This window comes from Pseudopipra pipra, chromosome 6, assembly GCF_036250125.1.
Source record: "Pseudopipra pipra isolate bDixPip1 chromosome 6, bDixPip1.hap1, whole genome shotgun sequence".
NCBI classification, from domain to species: Eukaryota; Metazoa; Chordata; class Aves; order Passeriformes; family Pipridae; genus Pseudopipra; species Pseudopipra pipra.
This window is the reverse complement of record NC_087554.1, coordinates 7,317,343-7,336,984: the sequence shown is the minus strand read 5'-3', so window position 1 is coordinate 7,336,984 and position 19,642 is coordinate 7,317,343. Positions and strand designations below refer to the sequence as shown.

At 43.0% G+C, this 19,642-nt stretch overlaps 1 long non-coding RNA gene across 1 annotated transcript in view; it reads right to left on the bottom strand.

Moving 5' to 3' along the window:
• LOC135416728 (uncharacterized) overlaps positions 1-19,304 on the bottom strand; it is an 89,433-nt gene extending 70,129 nt beyond the window's left edge. Inside the window, exon 1 of the long non-coding RNA XR_010431702.1 lies at positions 19,245-19,304. This is a non-coding gene — a long non-coding RNA (uncharacterized LOC135416728). The remainder of the gene's footprint in view (positions 1-19,244) is intronic.
• Positions 19,305-19,642: the final 338 nt, after the last annotated feature.

Here is a 19,642-nt window from a genome sequence, read left to right as displayed (position 1 = left end):
GTGGAGCACCTCAAGGAGACCAGGAAGCAGGAGGAGGAAGGAAAAGCAAAAGATAAAAGGGGGGGCACACGATGTATTATCTCTTAGCTGGCCTGCCAACCCAAAATTAAATCCTGTTGTTTTAACTTGTTGACTTCACAGGAAAACAAGGCAATAAAATGAAACTTGTCCTTATAAAAACCGCAAGGATTTGCAAGAGGAAAATGTAGCTGGAAGATCACACATATTTTAGACATTTGAACTGGAAAATATGTTTGAGGGAACGTTCAATTTTCTTTCCTTCCTTTTTTTTTTTTTTTTTTTTTTTTTTAATTTTGTCTTTTTCTTTATTAATTCACTCTATTGATGAAACAGCCCTTCTGGAATTTCTTTCCTTTAAAAACCTAAACCAATATCTACACAGCTAAATAAAAGCTTGATTCTTCCAAATTATCAAAAAGGTAAATATTATTTGCAAGACAGACTCTCACAAGTGGAGGAGTTTGATGCTGTAGTATATTCTAGTAACATACAGCTCTGTACTTAAACTGAAAAAACTGAGTTTTTGATGTAATTATGCAGGACACAAACTCCTCACTGTGTGATTAAAAAGCACAGTGGCCACGACCCTCTGCTGAAACCAAGATGAATTTTGGCTGGTCAGGAGATTCTCTCCATTGCTAAAACACACTAAAGCAGAGCAGTGACACCTCACTGCTCTCATACTCACATATATCCTGAGGTGCCACACAGTAAAAAGTCCCCCAGGTTCATTTCTTGTTCTTTCTTTCTTATTTTTAGTCTCAGGAAGACACAGAGAAATATCACATTAGCGCTGGCAATGCCACGTATTAGGACAAGCAAAAAAATAAACAAATCATATTTGGGATTGGTACTGTGTCTTGTTTGCTTCAGAAATCTTTAAAATTGGGAGCCAAAAATATCCAATTCCCACCCAGTGGGAGGGCACTGGGAATAACCTTTTAACATGTTTTCATTTGCCCTTCAGTGAAAGCCAGAGCCTAAGCCAGTCAGCCTAACCCAACACAGCCCCCCCTCAGCTAATAGGATAAATTAAAATTAGGGACAACTCTGCAGCCAGAGCTGAACTCCCACGTTTTGTCTGCGTTTTCCCTCTTGCTCCTGTTTGGAGATTGGTTATAAAATGCAAATGGCAGCAATCAGAGGTGTCATCCTGCCTGCCTTGCCTGCAGCATGCTGCTGGGTGAGATAAAAGGAGGTGGCAGCAGCGCTGTTAATGCCTTTACCTTTAAATACCACCAGTGCAAAGGAGTACATCCAATAGTTTCCAGGCAGTCCCTCATTATCATTTGTCCACATCACCATAAAACCACCACACAGCACACTGGCCTGGCTGTGCCCGAGAGAGGCCCCAGCACTAAAACAGCAGGGAGGTTGCAGGTAAAGAACCCAAATAAATTAGCGGAGCAGTTTGTCCAGAGAGCTCGGCTGCCTGTGCTGGGCCACGATCTAGACCCTATTTGAGCCTCCCAATCCACCTTGGCAGGTACCAGAGCAGGGATAAAGAAGGGGAAAGATGGGAACTGGAAGAGGAAACTGGGTGTAGGAAAGCTAAAAGACAGATGCTGCCATAACCATCACAAGACATACTACAAGACATAAAAGAGCCTTTTATTGTGACTGTTCTCCATCCTGAAAGTGATATGGCCAGCAGTAAAACAACAAACCCACCAGTGTGATTCCTAAGCTGAGAGCAATGTAAAAAGCCTGGTTTGAAAGAATAACTACCCCATTTTAATTCACGCAAGATATTTCAAGTTAAAATGTAAAAATAGCATAACAACCCCCAGAAATTTTTATGATACTGTTTCAAAGAGCTGATTGCTATGAAACTCGAATTTTTTTAGGCATTTGATACAATTTTAAATAGCTATAGTTCATCAACACAGTTGCTACTTTTCAATTTTTAAGTTTATTGGCTGAAAATGATGCCCACTGAGTAAAGAAAGCTCTCTTCTTGGGCAGCTTTTAAAGTTGATATTCAAAGCTGAACTTTAACCTGAGGGAAATAACTATTTCATTGACTCTGGGACAGTGGGGAGGGAAGGAAGGTCTGAAAGGAGGGGAAATATTTGAGAGCAATAACGCCACACAAATTGAAACTTCACAGTATTTTCACGTGAATTTCGATGGAAAACATTCATCAGTTTTACCCAGTCCTGGTTCTGTCCACAATTCAATCAGTCTTGTCCTGTGACAATCCCTTCTCCTTTCACTGAAACAAGAGGCACTTAATCACTTAGTGCAGATAGATCGCTGGGAGGTTTAATTAAAACAACTTATTTTAAGTGATCTTAAACAAGAGGTAAATGTATTTATTGTTCTAACATTTGGAGTGGGATAGGGGAGAGCGGAGGAATAACAACCTCTTGGTCCTTGGTGTCAGATTGCTCCTTTTATGAGCCATAAGGTAGTGATTAGGAAGCTTAGTACCTAAAAGTTTGTGTACAGCTCTGAAGGGCACTGTTAGGGTTTTTTTTCCCTGTGTTTCTAAGATTCTACTCCCCAACATCAATGCAGAGGACAGCAGTAGGTTGCATGTGAAAATGTTTATGAGCAAAGGCATTAGTAGCACCGTGTCACTTCTTTGCAGGCAGTTGGGCTCTCAGATACCTTTCTAGACTGATGATGACCTAAGATCCCCACATCCAAACACTTCCTGCTGCCAGAGGAGTTCTGATCCACCTCCAAATGTTGCAACTGCTCTGAATTTGAATTTCAATAACCAGCGGTGTGAAGTGCCTGGATCAGAACTCCCTCTCTGTTCCACATTTGCTAACATTTGCATTCAGACCTGGACCTGAACTTGCTAACCCTGCCCAATCCTGATTTCAGTCTTTGGCATTTCTTGCATTAAATTATTCAAACATATGCACAGAAGTAACCTGGCTTTCCAGTCATTATTCACAGAGTTCATTCACAAGCAGGTAAAGAACAGATCAGGCCATTTTTCTGTTAAAACACAGAAAAGCAGAACTCACAAGTCCAACTGACAGCAATGTCAGGATATACTAAGAAATAAGAAATATCCAATTATCCTATTATACTCAGAGACACTTAAATACAAGAATATTTTTTTTTTCCAGGTAAGGTTTCCAGGCTAAGAAATCACGCTTTCTTAACTTAAGTCCATTTATTGCAAATATTTCAGTACCATACCTTGGATGCTTAAGGGATGTATTTGTGTTGGGGAATGAAAGAAGGAACATATACAGCTTCCTCCTCGGGAGAACTTAGGCTGAGATGATTGGATGAAGTATAGACCTCAAAACAGCCACTTAAAAGATTTCCTACTGATTTAACTGGGAATAGGATTTCACCTTGTTAACTCATCTGGATGCTTCAGTTATTGCCAACTCTACTGTGATAATCCTCGCAGATGAGTGGAGGAACTCCGGTTTGTAGCATTTAATAACACAGCAACACAGTGGCTGGAGCTAGATTCGGTGTCTGAGTCAGTTAAAGCTTAATTTAAACACTTAAAACACTGTGTATTTTGAGTGTGGGCCAAGCCTTGTTCATGCTGAAATTATATGACACGAGCCGTGCTGAGATGTCAGCTCGAGCTAAGCGCCGGAGAGCAGCGGAGCGTGAAGAAAGCCTGGACTTGTGTTAGTCCTTAGCCCAGGCTCAGCCCTGTGCCTGCCCGGGGACATCAGCCCTCGTGGCAGTGTCCTGTGGTGGGCACTGGGCAAACCAGCCAGCAGTGGGGCTGATGCCAGGTGGGGCAGGGTCAGTGGGGCGCGTGAGGCCGCGCTGATCCCACTGCCAGCGTGGCTGGGGGTGCTCCAGAAAGGAGCCTGCATCGGGCTGTGCTGTGCTCCACCAGCACGTCTGCATCCAGGTCTTTCCCTGGCTAACTCCCTTCCCTCGTGGTGCTGCATCACAGCTACGTGTGGGATCTGCAGGCTGGCAGCGTGGGGGCAAACACGGCCCACGCTCCGTCACGGCACCGGCGGCCAAGGGCACAAACCGCTGCCCAGGTGGGAGCCGGTGCCATCCCAGGGAGACATCAGCTTTAAACAGCCTCCCAGTTAGTGCCATTTTTGTGTTATTCCGAGACAAAAGGGGCGCTTCAGACCTGGGAGAAGTTAAAAGGTTTGCGTTAAAAATTGACTGTCTGCCTTGAAAATTATGGGGCTTGACAGATGGAGGATGAAAAGCTGCAACAGAAGAAAAACATAGGCCACCACCCTTGACACTGCTGACCACCCCGTTGCTGACAGCTTCTTCCCACAGCCTCGCTCTCTAAAGCACTTCCCACTTTAAGGAAATGTATCAGAACACAGGAGTTTATCTGCCCTGACCTCTACCCCCAAACTGAACCCTCTTTCATGTTAATTCTCTTCACAAAACCCACGGCATGTAAGGTCCCTGCGGTGCTTTGGCTTGTTTGGGCTCTCATTATTTGTTGTTGTTGGTGGTGGTTTGTTGCTGTTATCCTGTGGCAGTTAAGCTCTGATGGAGAAATCCTGGAAGCACAATAAATATGATCACTGGCTCCCTGCTTTCCACAGGTTTAAAGCACCAGCCAGGTGCCATTATTAGAGAAGCTTTTAAGAAATAAGAACAGATGAGAATTCTAAAAGTTTTGAATCAAGGCAAAAACCCCCAGCTTCCATGATATGAAGACTGATAGGGTTCCTCTGCTGTAGAAGCATATATTTGGGCTGCCCATTTATGTGGCACCCTTCCCCAGTTACAGCTTAATAGCTCAGAAAGTATTTCAGGGCCTGATCTTCTGGCACAAATATTACAAATCAGAATCTGTCTATTTTTAATTCAGCTCAGGCACCCCAAAACAAGGCAGGCATCAGGGAAGTTGGCTAAAATGAGGGAAATATTACATTCATGCAGATAGTAATAGCTGGGATCACTTTTTCCAGCAGGCCATAAAGGCTCTGATGATGAACTATTTTAGCTCATTTCCATTCTTTTGTTGAACAAAATAATGTTCCAAACAACACCCCACACCTTTAAAAGGGAACTTAAGAAAGGCACTGTAGTGTAATTTTAAATTCATCCAACAGCTCTCCTGACAGTACCAGTGAGGTCACAGCACAGCTGAAGGAAATCCATTCTTAAATATGAATGAATGAATGCTTCTAAGGCTTTTTTTTTTTTTTCCTTTTTACCCAGAGCTGAATTTCTGCAGATGATTTTCCTCCTTTGCTGACACTTAGAAGATACACACAAATCTGGGAGGAGGGGGGAGGGACCCTCACACTGAACAGGAAGAACTGAAGTAATAATTAAGATAGCAGATTGTGACACAGGAAAGGAGACTGTCATCCCTGGCTTTGCCCTAGTTTTCTGAGTGACCCAGAGCTACTCCTCAAAGGGAGTGGGAGCAGTAGCTGGCACCGTGGGAAGAAGCCACAAGCAGGGAGACCTGCACAGTGCCTGGGATGAATTAAACATCTCAGTGTTCTTGAAATAGCCTGCAGGCTGCTGGAAATTGTGATGTGCTGGACAGGGAAGCATTTTAAACCCAAACTTTTGCTAGGGAGGGGTCTAGAAATCCCTATCCAAGCTGCACTGAACAGATGTCAGATCAGGATGTTTGCCCCAAACCCTCTCCCAAATATATACAGCTACATTTCTTCCTATCAAAAACCAAAACAAACAAAGCATAAAGCAAGCAATAACAGAAAACAGAGCAGAGTTTACTCTCACAGTCCAGGGAGATGATATGGCTGAGCTAATCTAAAGCATCCCTACTGCCCAAAGGGGACAATTCTTTACTCCTTTCTTACTTCCTTCTTGCTCCAGTCCCTCCTGTCTGCTGCTGTGTCAGCTCTAAAGCTCATCTGACTGGGGATTGAGAGGCTCAAATCACCCACCCAATGAAAAACTGATCCATCAAAATATAGTTTTCTGCAAGATTAGGGGGTTAAATTATCTCAGCATGTGGTCAGATGAAAGCAGGACCTGCATGAGACAGGGGGTAGGATCAGGGCTGGAGAAGGAGGGAGCTGTTGGAGAAGGCAGCCTGTGCCTCTGATACAGGGGATGCCACACAGATTTTATTCCCACCTTTAACTCAGGTTTGTTCAAACCCAGCCATGGATCTACTGGAACAAGGCTCCTAAACTTTTATTTTTATTGTGTTTTCCTCTACACCCCCTGTGCCAATGCATCCCTGCCACTCTCCAGCTTCCCTGCCTCAGCCAAGGGAGAAGTTGCCACATTGCACATGGGAACATCAGTGGTTGTAAGTGCAGCAGGCAGCACAAAACAGGCACCTGTGGTAGGAGTAGCTGTCCCTGACCCTGAGAGCTCAGAGCCCTGTCCCATCTCATGACACAGTGCCATGGTCCTTGTTTCTCACAGGGCCTGATGGAGAGGCTGGAAAGCTCATCTTTTCCATCACAGATATGCCCAAGCTGATGATCAAAATCACATCCTGACTCTCTCTCTCAGTCCCTTCTGGAGCAGAGAGAGAACTTCTGTGTGCTATCCAACAGTTGTTTCTTTCCCAGTCCTTGATGTAGGGACTGGAACTCCAGTGTCCCCACCTTTCTCCCCCCAGTAAATGCCATCACCACAAGGTTACATACAACTGTTATTTGAAATAAATCTGCTTCCCAGATTAAAAACCGGCTCACTGGGCTGTGGGCTGAAGGGAGGAGTTTAGGCATAGAAACATAGGTCTTGAGGGAGTTTAAGTCAGGCTGCAACTAAACAGGGGTTTTGAGAATTTAAATTTTAAGCTCGTGGAGGAAACAGAGCATTTAGACACCTGGGCTGTCCACCCTGCCAATCTACAACTTTGTTATACAACAGAAGAGGAATCCGACTCCTTTTATTTCTCAAAGCAATTATTGTCACTGTGATTTTACCCCTCAGAAGGACACAGTGCTTGAGGAACGATGCTTACACATGCAAAAGGGGTTTTTTTCTTTAAAGAAACAGCCTAAAAAAAATCAAATCATTGCTGTTAAGCACAATATGTCATTTGGACACGGGACCACCGGGGTGATGGGACTGTTTTCCCCCTCCATTCATCCATTTTTAAATCCATAACTTGCTATGAAATGAACAGATGCTATTACCACTTCAGTGGATTTGTAAGGAAACCGTGATTCATTCTTAGCAGTAAGTTAACATAAACACATGCAATTGCCTTCAATCTCATTCCCAAGCCCTAAGAGGGCTCAGAGAATAAAAAAAGATGTTTTTGCAGAGGATTCTTCTGGTTGCATACCCATAACAATGATCTAATTTAAACATGGATGCCAGTTGCTTGTAGCTGAATACCTAATGTGGCTTTTGCCATGGTATTTACAGTGGTATAGATGTGAAATAATTACACAAGGTAGCAATGAAGATAGAACTCCTCATTAACGGAAGCCTGGAGGAGGTAGGTAGTTTTATACCTATATTCAGAGAAATAATTGAAGCATAAGCTTAGCCTAAGTTAGTGAAAGAATGACATAAATGATAAGAAATCTCCTGAATCCTGACCACAAGACAATTTTATCCCCAACATGTTCTAAACTGAAGACAATAAGAAACAAAAAAAAAGTAGAAGCTGTTATTCAGAGGAGCACTGGAACAAGCAGATCTTTTCTAAACCATTTTAACTTCTGTAGTCATTGCAATGTCTAATTCATGCTCTTTTATGTGCACTTAAAGGACTTAGGTGCCTTTATTTGTGGTCAAAGCCTGGGACATCCTACCAAGTCTGTTTAATCCTGGCACTGGGAAGTTTCCTGCATGGCCTTGGTCAATTCATGTTATCACTCAGTCCCCTACCTCTGCAAATGAGCTTAATAACATCATTTACTCCCTCCATTGCACCTTTTAGATTATTCATGAATTTTTCAGGGTAAGAAAACATCTGCCATATGGCAGCAAGCACCAAAGAGCCCTGTCTTTAACTGCAGGCTCGAGGCTTTTCTATGGCACAGATAACTGTGACTTAGAATAGCTGTCTTGGGGTGGTGATAATTTTTCTGCCACAGCCACCAGAAGTGGAGACAACTGGTAATCACTGTGTCAGAAGCTGCAGATGAATGAAAAGACGTTTTACTGGTGGATATATTCAACGAGATACTCTCCGAAGATGTCTTTCTCAGAGCTCTGCTGTGTGCTGGGGCCAAAACCCAAGAGAAAAGGATTCTAAAGTAGGTGGCTGAGACGTTCCTCTGTAATGGTGAAAAACAACAGAGGGAGACTTGATTCTGGATCACCCATCTCCCAGGTAACTGGTCCAACCAGCACCAGATCATTCTTCAGCCTTTTTTTTTTTTTTTTTTACCTTTTTTAATGAAAAAATCCAAAACATCTTGATTTTGTCCTGTTAAAGAACAGGATACTTTTTGAAGCTTTAAAACTTTGGCAGGATGGAAAAAAAAACCCCACCTCGTCTCATCTCTTAATTACAACTAAAACTCCCTGACACAGTCCAAGCCTAAAACCCCTTGTGTTTGTGCCTGGCCACTGGAAATATCACAGGTATGAAAAAATTTCATGCAATTATGTGATTCAGGGCACTTCCCAGACTTTTGCTCTTTTCTCTTAATTGTCAGGTTCTGTTCAAATACATGAAGTCTGTAGCTCTTTCCTTTGTGTGAATAGCTTTCTCAATCCCCATACAACTTAATATTCTGTTACCCTATTAAGCTAGCCATGCAGAAAACGGTTTCTGGCCAAATAATAGGAATAGCAAACGTATGAACTCTATACCTCAATGAGGTGTTAACTTCAAAGCCTTGTTATTTGGGAGTTGGGGCCATTTAAATGCTGACATTATTAGGCAAGGAAGTCTAAGAAACAAGCACTCAGTGGGAGTCAAAGATCTTTTTAAAAAGCATTTTCTTTATGCTCATCACACCCCAATTCATTTAGGATGGGCTCCTGTTCTATGCCTACACGTTTCCTAATTAAGACTTCTTTCCTTGCCACAATGTTTAGGTTAGAAGGAATCTGAGGCTCTCCGTGTACCCCCCTCATGATTGGCATATTTTTTTCTTTCCCCTCTCCCATCTCCTTGGTTGTAATTACATTACAGTGGCTTATCTCTCCATCAAAGGATGGGTAAGTGGTGCCTTTATAAACCTGCTCTGAGCAGCTGTTGGCCAGTCAGGGAACACTGAGACCTGACCAGAGCTACACTCTCCCCAAAGGGCTTATCTATATTGTGCCTCATTCAATGCAATGTGAATCGGTGTAGACAAGAACAAATAGCATTCAGCACATGTCAGCTAAGTGCAGTTTTAGCCTGGCCTCATCAGTGTTTAATCATGATTAGCTGACATGCACAGTTTATTGTGGTCCTCACCAGCCAACATATTGTGACCGGTATTACGTCAAGTGCTCAGTTGCCCAAAATTACATTCAGACACGATTAAATCCTTCCATTTGTATGGCTGTGTGGGGACTCAGCAACACGAATTTGGCTCTTTGAGACCTGAGACATCCAGGTTGGAGCTTGATTCTTGTCAAACAATGATGCAAAGTGTCTGGACTATCTGCTCACAGCAAGGCACGGCTGTTACACGTGTAGGTATCTCAGACTGGCTGTAAACCAGGTCTGAGTGCTGAAAGCAATGAGGTCAGAGTACCACAGGCTTCAGCTGTCAAAGAGGCAAATATTTGCTCATGGTTTCACGCAGGGAATACCATTTGTAGATCACCCAAAGCCCGAGGTGTTGCAGCTTTCCTGCTGCAAAAGCCACATCAGCTAAAGCATCACTGCAGTGTCACATCCGACTGCAGCTCAGGGACAGCCCAGGTGCTGACTGGGGCACTGCCATAAACTGTCCCAGTCCTGCTGGGAGAAAAAGTGGTATTTATATTCTCAGTATTAAGAAATAATACTCCTTTTTCCCCTTAAGTTCTTGCATCAGAAGCATTTAAATAAGGTCTGCACACATGCCCTGAATGAGCCCTACTTTTGCAGCAGCAGTTTCACACAGACTCCTTCAGAGGTCTCGTTGGAGCTGCCCATTCACGTGCATGAGATCAGCTTCGTGTTTTCCCCCATTCAAGCACAATTCCAACTTCAGTTCCAAAAGTAATATACTCTTGGCAAAACACTCTGCTGATACTAAAGTACTCAGAATCTTTCTGTGTACTCAGCATCTTTCTGTGAGGGAACATCCGCATCCAACTCATCAAAAATAACCTATTTTTTTTTGGTTTTTTTTTTTTACTTCTTTGAATTCTTTCTAGAAATCCCACGTATGGATGGCACCAGGTGAATGTCAGAAATCACAATATACGCGTTTCTCTGTCCCAAGGATTTCACGGAGGCCACCAGAGTAGGCAGTCGACAACTTTTCAGCTGGGGTCAGGAGCCCACTGTTCCACTTTTGCACCCTATAACAACGTAGCCAATGTATGTATTATCCACTTGAGAAAGGAAAATGTCCTGTGGGTCCTTCTGCATCTGCTGAGCTTGCACGTTATGGGGTCGGTGGAAGATCACCTCTTCTGATGGTGCCCGCTCCTCCTGATGCAGAGACACGTGGTTTGGGAACAAAGGGCATTATTCAGCTCCTGGGAGCAGAACACTGGCATCTATGTTTCAGAGGCTATTTGAAGCTTGAGATTTTTAGGGGTCAGCAGCCTCCCCAACCCCTCTGCTCGTTTTTGCCGGCACCCCTTGGGCAGGACAGCCACAAGGGGAACAGTCTTTTTGAGACCTGGGGATCCTCAGGCTCCCAGAACTGGCAGTTACTGTGTGCAGGAAAGTTCTGAGTCGTGTACAGTCGAGGCCACATCTGCTGTGAAACGTATTTACCGTGAGCACCCCGACCACACTGAGGCAATGTTTAAAAGCTACAATATTTTCAGCCAGAACACCATGAATCAGTCATCTGCTCTCTACATTTTTTTTTTCCTTCCTAGCACAGCAGATTGCTAAAATAACCATGCATACATTTTCTTTCATAATCTTCCTCTTCCTCCCGGCCTGCATCTGAGGAGCAGGAAAGTGTAACATGCAAACCCAGAAATATTTGTTATATTTGGATGTCCGACTGCAGCTCCCAGTTGTGGTATCGCTGGATGATTCCAGGCAAAGAGAAACAAGCTGCTCACCAAAGTTCAAATCTGGCACCCATTCTCCTGTTGCTTATTTTGGTACAAAGCAGGAATTTCTCCTCTCCAGTCAGTGGGGTTGTACCACGGGGGTAAATTAGAGGAGAGGCAACTCTGCAGTGTGTAATAAACAGCAGTGAGAAAATAGAACCCTGCGGGAGGTGAATATGAATTGGGTAATTTGAGAAAAGTAAAACAGCCTACAGGGATAAACTGAAGACATTTTGTTAAAAACAAATAAGACCAAAACTGCCCTTACTTGGTTTAAGACTATCAGGTTTAAAGCCTGATGAATTCCACAAACTTTTGAATTACCAGGTAAGAAGCCTAATGGGCTTTTCCTGCTAATGTGCTGAGCAACTTCACCCTCCTCTGTCATTGCCCAGTGGTGGGCAGGATCCCTGAAACCTGTGCATGGATAAGGTGCCAGTTGTTCCAGTGGTTTGGAAAAGTAGACATTGGGAAAAGAGTCACAAGACAACCCGAAAAATATAAAATCAGGCATCAACCTAACAAGGAGAAAGTCAGGGGAAAATAAATATGGGAAACAGAAAATGCAGTAGGCAGATCATCAGCATAGCTGCCACAGGTGTTCCTGGAATTTGGAGTGAAACAGCATTAGATTAAAAAGACAAGCCTGCTTTTCAGTTATTAAGTATTAGGCCCTGTCTCCTCCTCACTTCATTATTGAAGGTTGGGATATTTTATTATAAGGAGTCTCAGGCTGCCTCCTTCAGATCAGGGTTATGCTCCTGTTATTATTTTAGGTATCATCAACTTACCAAGTGTTTTAGAAGAAATGTTAAAATCAGTGTGATATATTTTTCCTAAATATCTGCATTACTTCTGACAGGAGTTAATCCAAGGAAGTTCCGTATTTTGCATTCCAGGGTGGGTAACAAAGGTGATGACGAAGTATCATCACAGGAAGGATTTTCAGGGTTTATAAACTCTGGTGTGATTATTCCCATTTTATAGAGGCAAAGGGAAAGCTTTTTTCCTGCCTATGGCTGTAAACAGAGACTCCAAGAAAGTCATCATTAAGCAGACTGCTCTTTAAACACTGCTAATGCCTTGTCATTAGCTCAGGCTTCCTCCCAGAAGATGTAGGTGTTTAAACAGCCAGTTAGGACTCATTTTAGCTGCGTTTTTAAATGTGCCTGCCTCTGCAGCCCGGGCACACCACCCCTCCAGCGCCACAGAGAGCACATTTACACCTGTACACTGCTCATTTACCAGAGAACTTATTGGAAGAAGAGGCATCTTTTCAGTGTCACAATTGTTTCCACACTGTTGCTGAGCTCACTAGAAGGGTCAAATCAGTGAGGAAAAAAAAAAAATAAATTAAGGATAGGCTGGGTTTTTTACAGACTGTCTCATCCTGGTTTGAACTGATTTTTTCCTCTTGCAGAGTCCTATCCCCAACAGTGCCTCCTGTCGTCAAGGGTTGTACTGAACTGCACTATCAGCAAACCTTCAAGCCTTACAAAGAAAAAAAAGAGAACATGAATTAGCTGAAATAAAAGACCTTGGCCAGATTGCTTTGTTGGATAAAGCACCTTTGTTGTAAGTATGTGGGAAAGGAGAGTCCGACCACAGCTCATCCAGATTCCTTAGACACACACGCCCAGTGATATGTATTTGTGAATATTTTCCACATTTATATCTGCTAACCAAAGTAACCAGTTTTTACTTGTTTAATTACTGCTGAAGAAAGAGGAACTGTCAGTGCTTTAAGAGTTATGCCAAAGCACAGGGTGGGTTCTCTCTGATTCATATGCTGCATGGCTACAGAAACCAAGACCCAGCATCAGGAATGCCAGGCAGTTAAAAAAGCAGCAGTTCAGCTCTACAACATATTTTTTAATCTAACTCCCTCATTAAATTAATGTTATTCCTAACTTTCCCAGCAATTTAGCAGTATATCAGCCATTTTATCAAAACACAAGGAAACAGGAAGACCTTTGGGGGGTAAAAGTATGGGACCTAACAGACTGTGTTATGCTAATGAAGTTTTATTCCTTTTATTTTCCAAACACACTAAATGAATAAAAGACATCCCAGCACTAACTCTCTCTTTAGCTTCATTGGTACATGACATTACCACAGGAAGTAGATTAAATAAACGCATATGATATTTTCTTTCAAAATGGAAAAAAATCCTTTGTACTTTGCACACAGAAAGGCAGGAAGACGACCTATAAGCCTTTCTGAAAATCACCACCTCTAAAAATCCCCCTTGAATCCTCACAGTCCAGAAAATTAGTAAGAAACTTGGCAGAATTTGGTCCTTCCATTCCTAATGAAGACATGAGTTGATGGAATAAGGTAAGGATGCCAACTGCCTCCTCTGTAGATCCAGAAACCGGTCTTAAATCTCACAGGAAGAGAGGGAGGTGAGATATAATAAGGAAGAAAATTTGGGGTATTATTCCATGGATATTTGAGTGGATCAATATCACTGTGGAAAATGTGCTCTAGTAAAGCTCATTACCACCATAATCACATCTGCACCTGGCTTTATGAGGATCTACACCACGTTATGAGGAGACACACAGGAAAGCAGACACTTCCAGGTGCACATGAAAGCTGTGTTCAGCCTTGAGCTGAGTTTGCACGGTGATCCTGAACCCTCCCAGAGGCCTGAAATTCCTGCCCATCCATATTATTCCCATGCTTGTTATCTCTGTCTGTTATGAGATTACAGTGTTGAACCTCTTTGCTCAGTTTTTCCATCCGCAAAACGCAGAGAGCAATATTTACTGCTCTTGCAGAAAAGTTTTAGGATTAGAGAGACGAGAGTGATGCCTCTCACCATGGTCAGAATGGGAAAAACCCTGGACAGATGCATAAAACAAAGCCTAGATTTTGGTGTGGGATGGCCACTGCTTCATGCACTGCTGAATGAAGGACTGACTGGCGGGCAGGAAAAGACAGACACTTCTCCCGGGACCTGCGAAAGTAGCTGTCTAAACCTGGAGATTTCACATCTAGAACCACACATTTGACACCCCTTTATGAGCCCTCCTGCAATTTACTCGTCACGGTCTCCAGGACAGGCAAATTAACTTAATTACAACCATCACACGCTCGGGAAAACCGGGACACGGCAAAGAAGCGGCTCGTTGTCACCGCCGGCCCTGCGGCTCCGACCTTTCCGACGGGTAAATCGCCCGTCGGAAAACACCACTTGGGGTTTTGAGTTTCCCAACGTGGGATCCAACCCAACAGCCGAGTGCCCCTGAGGTTACTCAGAGGTAAACCGGGCTCGGTTTTATTTGCTTTGAGTGAAATCGCGCCGCCGAAACGCCGGTAAAGAGAGAAGGGTTTAGTTCTGCGGACCTTGCACCTTGCAAGTTCAAGTAGGTCGTCTAGACGGGGTGTTTTACGCTGTGCTGACATGTATATAGAGTAACAGCTGAAGCAAGAAGCCTCATATACCCATGATTCGAGGAGGAACAAGAAGGGCACTGTTCAGGTATGTTTGTTGTGCCCTCAGACACATTGGTGGTGCCAGGACGGGTTTCCCGGGGCCAGGTTCTAAATGCAGTTGTGCCCTTGCGAGTTTGAAGTGACTCCCCTGGACTCATTATCCCAGGTCTTCCCATTACCTGTGCAATTAGGGACGAAATGATGTTGTGTTCACAACTAGTAAGTGGTTGTGTCCAGCACAATGTGATTAATACTATTTCTGCAGTAACTGCAGTTATTGGGGGCTGCATTACTCACTGTTCACAGGACAAGTGATGTTCGCTGCTAAACTCACAGTCAGGGAGCTGGGGAATACCCAGCAACAAGTGAAGCCAATATTAGAGAAGCAAAACAAGTTTTGGAAGCGACTTCTGCTTAGTAACAACTCCTACCCAGTAGAAAAACTGCACTGTCAGTGGTGAGGAATGATTAGGGAACTTTCAGCAGCAGAGAGGTTGTCCCAGAGAAAACTGCAGAGGAGAATGCAGACGTTTTTCTGCCCTGAGCAGGTCAGGTTTTGAAGGTTTTGTGCAAGGCTTGAAACAATTTCCAATGCTAAACGTTACCGAGGCTTTCAGACAGTCCTGTGATGTCGGGATGTGAAGACCAAATGAGATTCCGTTTACACAAGGAAAATGAATATTTAAATAAAAAGCAGCCACCATCAAAAATGTTTTAAAAAAATGCTGTTTTGGTTAATGCAACATACTGTATTTCTGCCAAGAAAGGCAGTTCCTGATCAGGACATGCCGCGTTTTCCTCCGGAGATTTTGCAGGCAGGGTGGTCTTCCATGAGGGACGGGAAAGGGCTTAGTTAACATTACACATCCTTCATATATGCAGGCTGGTAAATGTAAGGCATTACAGCTGTGCAGTTTGTCACCAAAAACTGAGCTGAAAGGAGTCTAAATACAGGGGTCCAACAGGAATATGACCTAGTCGCTCCCAACACCTTTTATTCTCGCTCTTCATAATAAAGTAACTTTTCCTGTGTTTGTGCAGCCAGATCTACTTGGTCTTTAGAGAGATCAGATGGTAAAGACAGAAAAAAAAGGGGATAATGCAAAAACACCATAACAAGTGATTTATTATTTTCCCATAGACTACAAAAGAAGCCTGCAGCCCCATTATGCTACACTGTGTTTATTTTGATAGGAAAAAGCTTTGGCACTGGAAGGAATGCGCTTTGTACCACAGAGAACAAAATCCATTTTGGAGGCAGGAGCTGCTCTGAAGGCCTCAGTTTTCCTTTCTTTACAGATGCCTGTTGAAATCACCTATATGTAAAGGAGGGGAATAGCTGGCAAATCAAGTTGACTTCAGCGAGACAACATATTGCTTCTATTTAAGAAAGCATCCTCCATCAGTGCATGTTTAAACCCAGTGAGACCTGAGCACATGCCTGAAGTTAAACATATGCTGAAGTCTTTTCCTGAAACAGATACATGTGAGGAAACACTTATCAGCTGGAATATGGAATTCATTCCCTGGTTCATCCCCTCTTTTCCTCCTAGAATTTCTAGAGTTTGTAATGCAAAGAATCCATCTAAGTTAACAGGGAGATGTTTATGTAATTATACATATACAGCAGGTACAAAGAACCCATTTTAATTTCATAAACAGGAGAGGTTTGGATGATCACTTTCCAGGTTAAACAATTTACTAAGACCACTTGTTTTTATCTTGACTGATCCTTGGAAATTTTATGTCTCTCTGAGAAGGAAGCAAAGTAATCAAGCCACAGTGTCTCACAGATACTAATTCCAAGGAAATAGTTATGTCACCTATCATCCATATTATTAATGTTATTAGTAGTAGTGTTTTCCATCCTGTGTAAGGCAAGCATTTGAAACAGGGCATGGATATAAAATCATTATACCGTTAGAACCTCTACTTCTGTGACTAAGACAAAGAGAACTTGGGAAATCTGTTTCTCAGATTTCTTAAATTCCAAAGGTTTTAGCTGTAAAAATTCAGCTCATGCAAAAAGGAATCATTTAGGAAAAGATGCCATCATGTTTCTTAACCTCAGCCAAAGCTTATTCTGAAAGAATTTCCACTGAAATAAAGGGGATTGTTCATGAAGTCGAGTCTCTTCGGCATACATAGAAGTGAAAGAATGTTGCACGAGGCATTTTCCTACTCCCTTATTCCCAAGTTACAATGTAGTCAAAATGGCCACTTCGATTTTCAGGAAGCAGCAGGCTCTCAGTGATGCTCCACAAGCTCCATCTCCATCAGAAAGTGGGATATGACTGAACACCCCTAAGAGCCCGGTTGGACTCACTGCCCCAGGCCGTGGCTAACTCCAGTCAGGAGCTTGTGACCCTTCACATTCCTGCAGAGGTTGTGTCACACCCCCCCCCCCCTCCTCCCTTCCACTTCCTAGGATTTGCCACATCTTTTGGCAGAACCTCCTTCCAGCTGGAGGTTTAAGAGGAATGAATGAAGTGGTTGGGATAGACAGGAAGAGCAACCTGAATCAGCAGCAGCTGAGGCAGCACATCTGACCACACACCGAACCTGAGCGGCGGTGCTGGGCTCCCACACGGGCTGGAAAACTTGGGTGGGATCCAGCTGAGGGCACCAGCAAACAAAGCTGCTTTTCCCACACATTACTGTGGTCAGCACCTACGAGGGGGAGGAGGAATATACAGCCCCATCACAAACTGGGATGAGTCTGTTTGAAGCTGGGGCATCCCTGCAATGTGTGGTCACAAATATTGGAGAGAGTAAGGATTTATAGTTTCTATGCAACAACAGGATTATAAACCCGAGTGTTCAGCAGTTATACCATGATTTTGCTTGGCTGTGAACCCTAATTCAGTCCCTTCCTGGCAGCCTTTGAGACATGATAAAATCTCATTACTTTCTGGCTCCAGCCCCCTTCACCCTGTCTCCATGAGGGACGTACCAAGCTCATGCCATAATTACCTCCATAATCCACACTCGGCCCTTTGGCACCTCAGGCCCACTCTTTCAAATCTGTGAGCTCACTACTCTGCCAGGTGTTTATTCTGCACACAGGACAGAAAAGCCCAAAATATTCTTGTCACTGCACAAGAATAACCTGCTTTTAGAACTGTGTAAGGTATATATTTATACCAGATGGCCTACTTGACACCAAAACCCGCGAAAATCTATCATGAATTTCTTTCTAAAATGCCTAAATTGCTGGGGGTTGTGCCAAGCAATCAGTCCCAAAATTCTGAAATTAAACAACTAAAAGGTCTATGTTACAAAAATAACACATGGTGATATCAGAGAAATGAACCACAGCTACAACCTGCTCACCTTGAAAAGTTCTCGGTGAAGTATTCCTATAATGCAAAAACACTCAAAAAGAGCACATTCATCAAAATTTCCTGGAGGAAAACTCTCAAAATGCTACAGAAAATGCCAATATTTTGGGATAGTCATTCCAAACATAAGGCAGAGAATACGAAGGACTATTACAGAGTGGAATTTTTGGTACTTAAAAAAATCATTACCTTTTGAGGTATATGCATCTCATTTATATATTTATTTCATTTACCACGTGGTGTTTTGTTGTGCTATTTCAGAAAACTAAATTTGATGCATAGTTCCTGCAATACAATTTCCCCCTCTAAACAATATACTTAAAAGAATTTGCTGAGACTGCTGTCATTATTAAATGAATGAAGTAATTTCATGCTGAAAAACATTCTTATAAGGAAGATATCCAAATATTAGTATTCGGTGGGAATGGTTAATGCTAACTTTCTGCTGCACTAACTGATCTGAAATAGCAGATAAAACCGACCCAAAATGACCTGATTTAGTTCCCCCCCCCCCTTTTTTTTTTCCTAAAGGGTGGAAATTTTCGTTTTTGCTTTTTTCCCTGACTCATGAAAGACACCAGACAGTGATGTGGATGGTGTGGTGAAAGCTGTGAAAGAAAAAATTCTGCTTAAGTCAAGGAGTAGGGGAAGTGGTCACTCTGCGAGGTCATTTTCCTGTGAGACTCTGTGACAGCTGGAGGAAATTAACCAAAATATCTGCATTCCAGAGAGGTATAAAAAGAAGAAAGAAAGGGAGAGGAGGGGTCAAATGTCTTGTGGAAACCTGTAGGAACGGCAATGGCATTTTCTGTATGGGGTTGCTCAATATGGTTGCCTGACAAAATTCTACAAAAATAGGAGGAGATTTTAAAGTCTCCGAGGGTAGTGAGGCAGCCAGCTCCCTTAAAAGTCAGCAGGACGTTCATTAAACTTGAACAGATTAGCTGGATTGGATCTTTTCTCTGATGCTGGCACAGGGACCACACAGAAATCCTATTCCCAACACTTTATTACCATTTAAAGCTTTACAGGTCAGTCACACTTCCAGACTGGAAGAGCTGGGAAGACAGCAGTAATACCCAGGTAATCAGAGGGATTCTTTGATTTCCATGTTTATGTTCCAAGGAAATAGCCAGTGAATGCCAAATTTGCTTCTACACTAGTTCTGAATCCCCAGCACTGTTTCTGCTTTGCAATAAAGTAAAACTGGAATTTTTCAAACATTTTAAAAATTGATTTGTGTTCTTTTAAAAAAAATCCCACGGGCTTTCATGTCAGGTGGCTCTGTTTTTCCCTGGTCAGAAACAAACTTGAACTTTAAAGTCTGAATCCTGTAAAAATGAGTGCATTTTTGTGAAACACTTTGACTCCACTGAAGCTGAATATTAATGGAAACCATACCTTCCTCCTTCAGAACACTTCCATCCCCGTGGATCTTCTGGTCATTTCAGACTCCTCTGCAAAGGAAAAACAGAAAACAAAGTTGCTTTGAGACGAAGCAGCTTGGTGTTGTAATTTCAGGCAGTGACAGGAGAAATCAATTCATGTATGAGGGATTCTGGGGTAACAAAACTCTGCCCAAGTCCATCTGCAGCCCCATGTTCAGGCGCTCCCTCGGTGTGGATACAACAGAAGGACTCAGGCAGGACTCAGGAGATGACATCCACAAGTGGAAGCACATCAAAGGGACTCAAAAGCAGAGTTCAGATATTTTTTAAGACTCCTAGTCATTACAGTTGAGGTGTGGACTTCAAAACAACACAGCTCTCATTTGGGTAGCTAGATTTTACAGACCAGTC